Source organism: Rattus norvegicus, chromosome 5 (genome assembly GCF_021556685.1).
Source record: "Rattus norvegicus strain SHRSP/BbbUtx chromosome 5, alternate assembly SHRSP_T2T, whole genome shotgun sequence".
Lineage (NCBI taxonomy): Eukaryota > Metazoa > Chordata > Mammalia > Rodentia > Muridae > Rattus > Rattus norvegicus.
This window is the reverse complement of record NC_141538.1, coordinates 115,970,458-115,983,164: the sequence shown is the minus strand read 5'-3', so window position 1 is coordinate 115,983,164 and position 12,707 is coordinate 115,970,458. Positions and strand designations below refer to the sequence as shown.

Here is a 12,707-nt window from a genome sequence, read left to right as displayed (position 1 = left end):
CCTGTAGGCAGCAGAATGCAGGGTCCTCGTTGCGTATCCAGTTTGTTAATCTATGTCTTTTTATTGGGGAGTTGAGGCCATTGATATTGAGAGATATTAAGGAATAGTGATTATTGCTTCCCGTTATATTCATATTTGGAAGTGAGGTTATGTTTGTGTGCTTTCATTCTCTTTGTTTTGTTGCCAAGATGATTAGTTTCTTGCTTCTAGGGTATAGCTTGCCTCCTTATGTTGGGCTTTACCCTTTATTATCCTTTGTAGTGCTGGACTTGTAGAAAGATATTGTGTAAATTTGGTTTTGTCATGGAATATCTTGGTTTCTCCATCTATGTTAATTGAGAGTTTTGCAGGATACAGTAACCTGGGCTGGCATTTGTGTTCTCTTAGGGTCTGTATGACATCTGTCCAGGATCTTCTGGCCTTTATAGTTTCTGGCAAAAAGTCTGGTGTGATTCTGATAGGTCTGCCTTTATATGTTACTTGACCTTTTTCCCTTACTGCTTTTAATATTCTTTCTTTATTTTGTGCGTTTGGTGTTTTGACAATTATGTGACAGGAGGTGTTTCTTTTCTGGTCCAATCTATTTGGAGTTCTGTAGGCTTCTTGTATGCCTATGGGTATCTCTTTTTTTAGGTTAGGGAAGTTTTCTTCTATGATTTTGTTGAAGATATTTACTGGTCCTTTGAGCTGGGAGTCTTCACTCTCTTCTATACCTATTATCCTTAGGTTTGATCTTCTCATTGAGTCCTGGATTTCCTGTATGTTTTGGACCAGTAGCTTTTTCCGCTTTACATTATCTTTGACAGTTGAGTCAATGATTTCTATGGAATCTTCTGCTCCCGAGATTCTCTCTTCCATCTCTTGAATTCTGTTGGTGAAGCTTGTATCTACAGCTCCTTGTCTTTTCTTTTGATTTTCTATGTCCAGGGTTGTTTCCATGTGTTCTTTCTTGATTGCTTCTATTTCCATTTTTAATTCCTTCAACTGTTTGATTGTGTTTTCCTGGAATTCTTTCAGGGATTTTTGCGATTCCTCTCTGTAGGCTTCTACTTTTTCTCTAAGGGAGTTCTCTATGTCTTTCTTGAAGTCCTCCAGCATCATGATCAAATATGATTTTGAAACTAGGTCTTGCTTTTCTGGTGTGTTTGGATATTCCGTGTTTGCTTTGGTGGGAGAATTGGGCTCCGATGATGCCATGTAGTCTTGGTTTCTGTTGCTTGGGTTCCTGTGCTTGCCTCTCGCCATCAGATTATCTCTAGTGTTACTTTGTTCTGCTATTTCTGACAGTGGCTAGACTGTCCTATAACCTGTGTGTCAGGAGTGCTGTAGACCTGTTTTCCTGTTTTCTTTCAGCCAGTTATGGGGACAGAGTGTTCTGCTTTCGGGCGTGTAGTTTTTCCTCTCTACAGGTCTTCAGCTGTTCCTGTGGGCCTGTGTCTTGAGTTCACCAGGCAGGTTTCTTGCAGGGGAAAAGTTGGTCCTACCTGCGGTTCCAAGGCTCAAGTTTGCTCGTGGGGTACTGCCTAAGTCCTCTCCGCTGTGGCAGCAACCGGGAAAATCTGTGCCGCTCCTTCCGGGAGCCTCCGTGCACCAGGGTTTCAGATGACGTTTGGTGTTTTCCTCTGGCGCCTGGATGTGCACAGAGTGCAGTCTCTTCTGGTTTCCCAGGCGTGTCCGCCTCTCTGAAGGTTCAGCTCTCCCTCCCACGGGATTTGGGTGCAGAGAACTGTTTATCCGGTCTGTTTCCTTCAGGTTCCGGCAGTGTCTCAGGCGCAGGGGTCCTGCCGCTCCCAGGCCCTCCCCTACGGGAACCCAGAGGCCTTATACAGTTGCCTCTTGGGCCAGGGATGTGGGCAGGGGTGGGCAGTGTTGGTGGTCTCCTCCGCTTGCAGCCTCAGGAGTGCCCACCTGATCAGGCGGTGAGGTCTCTCTCCCACGGGGTTTGGGAGCAGAGAGCTGCTGCGGTCCGGGTGTCTTTCTTTCTTAATCTCCCATTGCTCCAGCCAGGTTTACAAACCCAGCTACTCATACCATTGCATCAGAATTCTCGGGCTCTGATGATACGCTGTGGAAGAGGGTACTTTGAAAATCTATTACAAAAATGTTCATTTATAGGCTACAATAGGTCATGAATTGGCAATTCTTCATGTTGTAAACTATAAAAGTGTTACACAGATACAATACAGGACTATAATCATCAGACAAGGGAAGAGTCTTTGACAAGAATGTCATGTTCTAAATGGAGTCTGTCTTATGATGGCGGCCATGTATCATTATGATGTGGTAGTATGTTGGACAATAGTATTGCAAGTTTTGCACAAATTATATCTCTTTATTTCGTCCAAATTTTCCATGAAGAAAGTTCTGCAAGACCCTCAGTTGATAGTCAAGCAAACAAACGTTTGCTGTGGTTAAGTTATTTGTTTTCAATGACACAGTTTAAAACAGAGCCAGGGCTTGACCCTAGGGAAGATTGGATGTACAAGTCCTCTGTGCAAGCAAATTTGCAGCTGACAGGAAGGATGAGCTATCCCTTTACCTATACTCTGTACACCTGCATGATAATATAAGTAGTAGTGAGCATCTGTCTTCCACAACAAAAACTTCTGTCCATTTAAAATGTTCTAAAATTACAACTGTATATGTGTCTGTCTCTTTCTCTCTTTCTCTCTGTCTCTCTGTCTCTCTCTCTCCCCCTCCCTCTCTCTCTCTGTGTGTGTGTGTGTGTGTGTTTGTGTGTGTGTATGTGTGTGTACACAAAAGTGGAGGTCAGAGAACAACAAACACACTGGAATTGCTCTCTTTTTCCATCATGTGGGTCCTAGGGACAAAACCCAGGCTTAGTAGCAAGCACCTTCACCTGGAGATCCATCACTCCGGACCTCAGCTTGCTCATTTCTGTCCTTACAAAAGCCTGGCATTCTAAAAAGCATGTGTAAAGAGCTCAGTAATGTTTGATTGAATTGCAAGAGCTGGGCAGATAACAGATTAGTTGATGATCCCAAAGGATGTCTTGGTTCTGTACACTCAAGGGTATAAAGGAGGTGGGTGGTACAATTCAAGTGATTAAAAACGTGGCTATCATCAAGTTTCAGAAAATATATGACCATTATTTATAATTTCTATATCAAATGGAAGTTGGTTGTCAATTTGACATAAACTGATACATACCTGAGAAGAGGTCATCTCCACTGAGGAATGAGGCTGCCTCTATCAGCTGTCCTGGGGGCATGTATGTTGGGGCATTTTCTTGATCCCTGATTGATGTGAAAGGGTTGCAGCTCAGCTGTGGGTTGTATAATAAAGTTAGCTGAGAAAGTTACAAAAAGGATGCCAACATGGTGTTTCTCCATGGACTCTGCTTCAGTTCTCAACTCTAGGTTCCTGCCTTGGCTTCCCTCAGAGACGAAGGAGCATTGTGACCTGAGAGTTGTGATGAAGTAGATGATTTTTGGTCTGTGTTTTATCACAGCAACAGAAGAGCAAACATGAAAAGTAGTGGTGCTAAGTCAGGCCCAAATCATTAGCCCTGAGGACAGCTTACGGTATTTCCAGAGACTGAAACGATCTCGGTGATGTCTCTGAACTGTGGAAATCTGTTTGCTCTGACTAGGGTCACACAGGGCACTGAACTGAAGAACAGTCCTTCATTAGAATTCCACAGAATTTCATTCTGGGCAGACCCCCAGTTTCTACTGAATACATACCACACCCACACTCCAGAGCCCCACAACTGTGTCAAATGCATGCTTGACTTGATTTCTGTACAAAGACTTGATGTGGAGCCAGAGAATTTCAGAGCTGTGCCTGCAAGTCTGGAATTTAAATATTAGCCTTCGTGACCTGGACAGCTTTGATCTCCCAAGTTTACATTCACAAATATTGATAACATAGCTCAAATCACAAGCAAGAACACAGGGCCTGTAGCCCACAGCTGCCAAGTGTGTGCATGTGTACAGGATCTTTGCTGAGATCAAAATGGTCTTGGCTTACGAAAGTGCTTATCTGATGGTGGGGGAGTGCCACACATGGGCCAGAAAACTAGAGAGCTTTTCACACAGCCCGTCTGGATGGCTTCCTATAAGACAGACTTAAGATTGACCTGTAAGTGAACCCTAGCAGAACCTGGCCCTACCAGAGAGCTGGCCTGCCTGTTTCTTGGTTTGCCTTTTCATTGAGGAATAGCAGGAATGGTTAGCTACTAATTGCCAAATATTCATCTTATACTAGGTACCTGTCAATAATAATAAATGAAACATGTAGATAGTATGTTATCACCTTCATTTTCCAAATGAGGAAGCTGAGGCACAGAGCATTCATTAGTGAGAGTCATACTATGAATAAATGACAGAACACAGACCAGAGCCTGGTGCTTGATAATATTTCTATCTAATGAAATGTGGGAAGTAGATTTTGGTTATTCTACAGAGTAAGAGTAGTTTAAATAACTTGCCAAATGTCACATGGCCTGTTAATTTGAATTCACACCCGTGGTTCAAATAAGAACGGTCCCATAGGCTCATGTATTTGAGCTCTCTCCCACTCCCCCTCTCTCTTTCTCACTGCCCTCCCTTTTTCCCTCCCTCCTACTTGTGGATCATGACATAAGTTCTCAGTTACTGCTCTAGTGCCAGGATTGCCTGCTGCCCCCACGGTCCCCCACACGATGCCCATGAACCTTAACCCTCTGAAACCGTAAGCTCCAAATAAACAAACCTGTTCTATAAGTTGACTTGGTCATGGTGTCTTATAGCAATAGAGAAGCAACCAAATTCAGAAGCAGAACCCAAATCCAGACCCAAGTCAAAAACCCATGTCAAAATTTCAAAACAGTGCAGAAGCCTCTTTTTTGTGTGGCCTCTGAGATAATGGTGATTTCTGGAACTTCTAAACAATTTTTACAAAGAGGAAGAAAAAGAGAAGATGGAGAAAAAAAAGGAGAATTAGGAGGGCAGGGGTGAGGAGAAGGAAGTGATGAAGGGGGAGAAAGAAGAGGAAGAGGGGGAGGAAGGAGAGGAAGAGGAAGAGGAGGAAGCGGAGGAAGCGGAGGAAGTGGTGGTAACAAGTTTATGGTTCCTCAAAGCTCAGAATATTTACACTCACACCTTTTGTAGAAAGAACTTTGTGACCTCTTTACTCTGTGGTCTCTTTTCTGATGCCTGTTCTGAGGATCAAACAGGAACTGGGAGTGTCTGTGTGGAGTTCAGGGACACTAGCTCTCCTCCCTGAGTTCATTTTGTGTTAGAGAACAAGGCAGCAATCTGCCTTAGGGAGAGGGCTGCTGTGCCATAGACTGCTTTCCCTTTTCTGCCTCCCAGTTGCCTTGTCACCCACCTTACCATAAAGAATTAATATATGATTATACTTTAACAGATTAGAGAAACATAATCTCCCATATAATTTCTGTACTATGCCCCAACTCCAAACCATCATCCCTTCTACCATGGTTCCCTAACATATGACCTCTTTTTCTATACAGCCAAATTTAGGCCCTTAACTTCAGGCTCAGCCTCCTAGCATGTGATTTTTTGATTTCCTCTGAAAAGGCTGCAATATCTCTGACTTTACCCTCCCTTAACCTCCATGGTATTTGTCTTAGTGATGGTTTCTGTTGCTGTGATGAAACACCGTGACCAAAAAGCAAGCTGGAGGGAAAAAAGTTTATTTGGCTTATATTTCTGTATTTCTGTACATTATCAAATGAAATCAAGACAGGAACTCAAACATGGCAGGAACTTGGAGGGAGGAGCTGGTGTAGAGGCCATGAAGGGGAGCTGCTTTTTGGCTTGCTCTCATGGCTTGCCCAGCCTACTTTCTTATAGAACCCAGGACCACTAGCCCAGGCATGGTATCACCTACAATGGGCTAGAATGTCCCAATCAGCCACTAATTAAGAAAATACCCTATGGGCTTGCCGATAGCCCCCTCTCAAGGAAGCATTTCCTTAATTGAAATTCCCTCTTCAGATGACTATCCAGCACAATATTGAATATTAGCAACCAACCAATCAATACATAAACACAGAAAGGCAGAACCAGCTCGTTTCCTTTCTATTTGTTTCCTGGCACCATGTGGTCATCTCCCCCCACCTCCAGGCAGTCTTCCTGGTGTTGTAAGGATGAAGGCAGCTTCCTAGTTTCTGACCTCTCCTTTTTCCTTCTGTCTTACATGGTCCTGTGTGGTCAGACAGCCTTTGCCCTTTAAGGATTCATCTCTTTTAAAGTTGTAATCATCAACCTTCTCTTCCTTAAGAGAACCCAAGCAGAATGTTCCCCGAGACTCTGAGAATTTACTCTCACCTTTAACATGAGCTTGCCTTGATTACTGACCTGTGGTCATCCTGGCTCTACACTTGCCTTGAGAGACAAGTGGGGAACAAATTTAGGCCTTGTAGCACCTGCAGGTCGGGTTTGTCTTCATCTTCTTCAAAGAGGGTGGATTCTACCTGTTCAAACCCCACCCTTGTTCCCAAGTGGCTCGCCCATCTCTAGCCCCTTCTTCCTCAAATAAGTCACTACTCTATAGTTAGAACAAGGAATTGTGCCTCGAGGCAAGTCCCTCTCAGTCATGTTCCTGCTCTACTGTCCTCAGTGGTCCTTAGTGATTTCAGCAGGGTACCCTCTGCCCAGGTTCCTATGACCCAGGTCTTGTTGCTCCTTCTCTCCCCTTCATTGACTCACTCAATCCCTATCTCTTGCTGCCAACTTTGCCTTGATGAAAATCTCTCTGTAGTCTTCAGGTAGCTGCAGCTTCCCTTTGAGGTCTTCTACATCCACATAATTATTTTTCTGTTCCCTGGGGCTTGCTCTGGGTCCAGGGAGTTAGACTGGGTCTGTAGTTTCTTGAGTCTTCTGTTTCTGGTCATGAGTTGCTGACATTTAGCGAGCAGCTATCCTATGCTGGCCCGAGACCCAGGCACTGCAGATCTAGAGGTTAATAAATGATCACCGCCATCCTTGCCAACCTCTGACTTCAGCACAGGCAATTACACTTGAGCCTCATTAGGCATAATGACTATGAGCACAGCACCAATTAGCAGACAAGTCCCAGTTTTGTGAATTAGCTGGGATGTGACTAGGTTATCTCACTGAGCCTCAGTTTCCCAATCTGCAAGTACAAATAAGAGCGGAACCTGGAGCATTTGCTGTGAGTATGCTAAAGTGGTTAGCAGGGTCTCCTGACTTGGACTTGACACTCAGTGAGCATCCATTATTATTTTTATTGTAGCAGGTTTGTATAGAGTGAGTAAAAGAATAGATCTATTATTGAATGATAACAGAATGAAGGCCCCACTCACTCAGGTCCAGCTGTCTCCCATCTTGTCCCAGCAACCACAACTATGCTGTTTTCCCCAATAAAGTCCTGGGAGCCCTGGGTCCTGGAGAAATGACCTTGGCTTTTGTTCCAGTTTCCTTGCTTCAGAATACAGAGCACCATGACCCACTCTGTGGCTAACGCATCTGGGTGCAGGTGGACCTGGAGTTTGTAAACATGAGCTGCCAGACTCTGGCCCGAAGCTCATGGTTTCTCAGAAACTGTCTGGGTTCCTGCTCAGCTGTTGCTTTTTCTGAAAGGCTTCTACAAGCCCCACTGCCCTTCTGGTAAATCCGACTGGCAGGGGTTCCACTTTCACTTTCACTGGACACCCCCAAGGGGAGATTTCTCAGCAGGAGGGGCACTTTCCTTTCTCTTCTGGCCCAACCCTGAGTCTTCCCCTAAGGCTTCAGGGTTTTTAGGATGTAGCTGGCCTCACATTGCTGCTCCTCACAGTATCAGGATTTCCAACTGCCCAGAGATGAATGAGTATGGTGCTGTGGTGAGCATCCGATGTCACGACTCCTCCACTCTGGTGCTTCTCTGTGGGTTGAATTACTTGCAGTCAATCTCCGTCTGAAAATATTAAACAGAAAGTTAAGAATCACTTCCTACATTGGCAGTAGCCGGCTATTATAATTGCTCTGTTCTATCTGTATTTGTTAATCTTTTATTGGGCCTAATTTGAAAGCTGAACTTTATCATGGGTGTGTGTGTGGGGGGGAACCCTTGCACATCCAGGCTTCCACTCTGTCTATACTTTTAGGCATTGTAGCATCTTGGAACATGTCGCCTGCCAACAATGGAAGGACTCTGTATACTATCTGTTCTTCCCAACATCCCTATATGGTGGACATGATGGACATGATCCCAAACCAACAGAGGAGACTTGGGTTTGGGGTGATGGAAAACCTAGTCCAAAGGCTTGAAAAGAAAAACCCACACCTTTGACCTTTAGGAACAAAGTTAGAAATGACTGCAAATGGAAGCCCCCCAAGGGAACTCACCACTGCTATTTCAGTTGCCTTTCTTTCTAGAAACTACCAGATTACGTGTGTGTATTTGTCTATCCTCCCTGACCACTCTTCCTTAAGAATTGGGTGAGTGAGTCAGGTCAGCTTGTGTGCTGCCCCAGTAAATGGCTTGAGTTAATGGAGGAGTGGTGAAGGTCCAAGAAGCCAAAACAATCCAGAAAGCCGAGAATGGATGGAGGGTACCCGATCATGGAGGGACTTACAGGACACCCAAGGAGCTGGACTGACTCCTACATGCAAGAGGAAGCCACTGAAAGCTTCTAAGCAGAGCTCTTGCATGATATAAAAAGATAATTCTGCAGTAAAGGGCTGTTTGAAAGGCAGCTAGGTAACTCAACAAAGCTGTGTTGAAAGCTATCCCAGCACCCCAGGCCAGAGCTGTGGGAGACTTACAGGCCTGCAGTTCTCAGGCTGCAACAGGACTGGGTAGAGCTTTCTGACCCAACTGCTAGGGTTTCCCCACCAGTGGTTCTGGGCAGGGCCTGAGAGTGTTTCTACCAAAGTTGGTACTAGTGCTCTTCTGGCACTACTGGTTTAGAAATGGTGAGACTGGAGAGGATGAGCAGGACATGGACTTGTCCTCGAGAAGATCTTCATGCAGATGAGAAGTAGGTGAACAGTTAAACAGTGTAGTATAGGATACCCTCCGCCTTCATGAAGGTGAAGGAGATGCTCAAGGAAGCTTTTAGTAGAGGTATTATTGGTCAGTGTCACTTAAGTTTCACTACTTGAATAGCGGGTGACCAGCTAAGGGAGGTCCTGGGGGAGAGTAGTAGAAGACATTATGCAAAGCAAAGGGCATGACCCATGAGGTAGAAAACAGCGGTGTGTTTAAGCAATTGGGGCTAAGAGACCCAAAATGAAAGGTCTGGTATAAATCTGAGAGTTGCTGAGAGCAGGTGTGTGTGTGTGTGTGTGTGTGTGTGTGTGTGTGTGTGTATACACACACGCGTGACAGCTAAGCACACTCTTCAGGGTACACTTCAGGGTGCTCACAAGTCTCTAAGTCCTTGGATAACTTTTAGAGAATGTCACTGTTAGGTTCAGCTTTTATCTGGGTTACTGGGCTCATCATAAAACAGTAGTTGTTTCTTCTTTGCTTGGCTTAAATCTGGGCTGCTGGGCAGTGCAGGTCAGCTAAGCAGGAAACCATTTCTAACCCCAGTCACATGCTAGAATCGACAGTCATCTAGATCCAGAGCTCTCATGCCTTTCAGGGCCAGAAACAGCTCTGATGAGCTGAGTTATGTGAACAGCATGGTTCTGTGGGCTCCTGGGAGGCAGCATAATGTCATTTCTTCTGGGGTTTTCTTTCAATGCTTATTTGAACTTCAGGTTTAACTGGGTATCTTACATTTTATCTGGAAACCCACTTATACATCTGCAGAGTAAGGGCAGGAGCAGAGCTTCCCCTCCAGAATACTCATTGGTGTGATCATTGCTTTGTCTACCTGGTGCAGAGGATTGACATAGAAAACTTCATGGAATCAGATTCAAAACAGGAAAATTTCTTTGCTAACCTAAGTCTTGCTACTTAAAAGAGAATTGCAACTTCCAGACTTGCCTCGGGAACAGAGTGAATTCCAACGAACCGAAATAACTTTTTGAAATCCTCTTTCAAAATTAAAAACTAAAAGGACAGCTAGAGGTAAAGCTCTGAGAGCAGATCTTGCTCCACACACAAATGATTCTAGGCTTAGCTTCCCACATAGACCTAAGCACAGTAGAGGGTGGCTCAACTTTTCCAATGTCTCCCCTGAGGGAACCTGGAAAAAGCCCTCTGCCTGGAGCAGAATTCCCTGGGATGACAGAGACGTGCCTATGGGTAGCATGCCCTAGGTTCTGTTTCTAAAGCTCTTCAATGGGTCTCATGCTGGTCCCTGTTCTCCTCTCCTGTCTTCTGTGCTCGATAGAGAAAAACCAAAAAGTGTTCACTTGCATTAATAAATGTGATCCCCCCACCTTCCTCCTTGGCATCATATGACCTGGGTCAAAGTAGATCATTGGCTTGCTTTTTCTCATGGTACAGGTTATAGGCATCTAGATGTCAGAGGAATGTCTGACCTCAATAACATGTTATAAAATTCCCCAAATTTCTCCACACCCCCCAAAAAGCAGTTTTGAAATCTAAATATGTGGGCACAATTGTGCTGAAATTTACTTTCTTCTTGACTGGTATTCCAGACAGACCTTTTGACGTGTACAAACTTTCATCACTCTTCACAGCCTGATCCAAACCACCTCCCTCCCACCTGTGCCCTGTGTCTAGCAGTTTCTACCAGCAGTGTATTTTCTGAGCTCCTTGGCAAACTGGATTCACATCTGTTTCTACTCTGCTTTGTCCTTCCCAGTTACCAGGATGCCTGGGGTCAGACCACATTTACATGAAGTGTGTTTGGATGGGTATACCTTGCCTGCTGGGCACCATCCACAAGATGATGCTTTCACCAGCATCTAGAATGGGGCTCAGGGTGCCTTAAAGAATGCTGTCATATGCACAGCATCAGGATCTAAGGCCTCAAAAAAAATGTTCATTTTATCATTTAGTCACTGCACTCCTATATTACAGGTTGTATATACCTAAGACTTAGCACAGAGCCTGTGACAAAATCTGTAGTCCTCACCCCCGGTTTCCATTTATGTCTTGTTCTTCAATTCACTAAATGTTTATGAAACACCTACTAGCTATTGGAAGAAGCAAACTGTGCCATTAGATTAGCATTGGATAGCAAACAAATAAAAAGTGAATATACATCTCATTTGTTGGCAAATTGTGAAGAAAACAGCATTCCAAGTGAGGAGATGAAGGCTGGGAGATAACTCAGTTAAGTACTTGCTCTGTCAGCATGGAGATCTGAGTTTAACCCTAATTGCCTAATTATAAAGAGCCAGAAATAATGACGTGTACCACAGTGGTATATACCATGCCGGCACTAGAAAGGCAGAGACAGGAAAATCCCAGGGAGCATAGCCTACTTGATGAGTTCCAGCCTAGTGAGAAACACTGTTTTAAACAAGAAATCAACAAAAGCCTATAAAGGACAGACAGTCCCTGTGCAACAATACAAGAAACTGTCCTGTGGCTTCTATATGTATTCACATACATGTACATGTGTGTGTGCGTGCATGCGCACACACACACGCACACACACACGCACACACACACACAGACACACACACACACACACACACAGAGAGAGAGAGAGAGAGAGAGAGAGAGAGAGAGAGAGAGAGAGAGCTTCCTCTCTTGCATATATATGTACACACAAACTTGCTGTGGTGCTTTGAATAAGAATGGCTCCCATAGGTTCATATATGTGTCTGCTTAGTTTAGTTTTCAGGGAGTGGCACTATTTGAAAAGTTTTAGGAAGTGTGGCCTTGTAAGAACAAGTATGTCACTGGGGGTGGGCTTTAAGGTTTCAAAAGCCAGGCCTAATCCCCACCCCCTCTCTCCCTCCCTCCCCCCCTCCTCCCTCCCTCCCTCCCTCCCTCCCTCCCTCCAGAGTAGGATGTAATTTCCAACTATTGCTCCAGCATCTGGCTACATGTTGCCGTGCTTCCTGCCATGATGATAATGGACTTGAACCTCTGAAACTGTAAGCCAGCCCCACTTAAATTTTTCCTCTTATAGTAGTTTCCTTAGTTATAATGTTCCTTCACAGCAACAGAATAGTGACTAAGGCACTTGTGCACACACATATGACATGGAGACATGATGATGTAATTTGTACAGGAAGTGATCAGAGGAGATATCTCTGATTCTGTAGTTTTTAAGTGGGCAGAACCCATAAGGGAAACGAAGAAGTAAGCCACACAGTTACTTTTAGGGATTCTGTCCCAGGACAGTCAGGGGAAGCAAATGCAAGTACTAACTGCAAAGCAAGAGTGTGTGGAAGTCTCAGAGGCAGTGAAGAAGGCCTAGGAACTGGAACATGGTTTGGGGAGGAAGAACAGCTAGAGAGGAGACTCAAGAAGGCTGGAGGCAGGTCTTGTGGGCACTCAAGTTAGTGGAAAGGACAATGTTTCACGTGAAAGAGAAACCCAGTAGGAATTTCATCAAGTTGATCAAACTCTCTCTAAAGGCTCTGTCTGTAAAGTTGAGAGTGAATAGATGTGAGGATAGGAATGGGGAGCTGCTCAAGGTCATTGCAACATCTGCAGCAGGGGATGATGGTAGTTATGACTAAGATGGTGATGCTGGGGGATGGTGCATGTCCTAGAGCTCTGCATTTTTACAAAAGAAGAAGAGGAAGCCGAAGATGAGGAGGAGGAGGAGGAGGAGGAGGAGGAGGAGGAGGAGGAGGAGGAGGAGACGACGACGATGGCAATGACTTAGAATTCTAGGATTCTGCATATAC

The 12,707-nt window shown here is 44.7% G+C and overlaps 1 long non-coding RNA gene across 1 annotated transcript; it reads right to left on the bottom strand.

Annotated features, from left to right (window-relative positions):
* Window positions 1–524: 524 nt before the first annotated feature.
* LOC148005919 (uncharacterized) lies at window positions 525–6,582 on the bottom strand. Its single transcript, XR_015620351.1, has 3 exons — window positions 6,300–6,582; window positions 3,172–3,286; window positions 525–2,065 (listed from the first exon to the last, which is right to left on the bottom strand). It is a non-coding gene; the product is annotated as an uncharacterized LOC148005919 (long non-coding RNA).
* Between the last annotated feature and the right edge of the window lie 6,125 nt (window positions 6,583–12,707).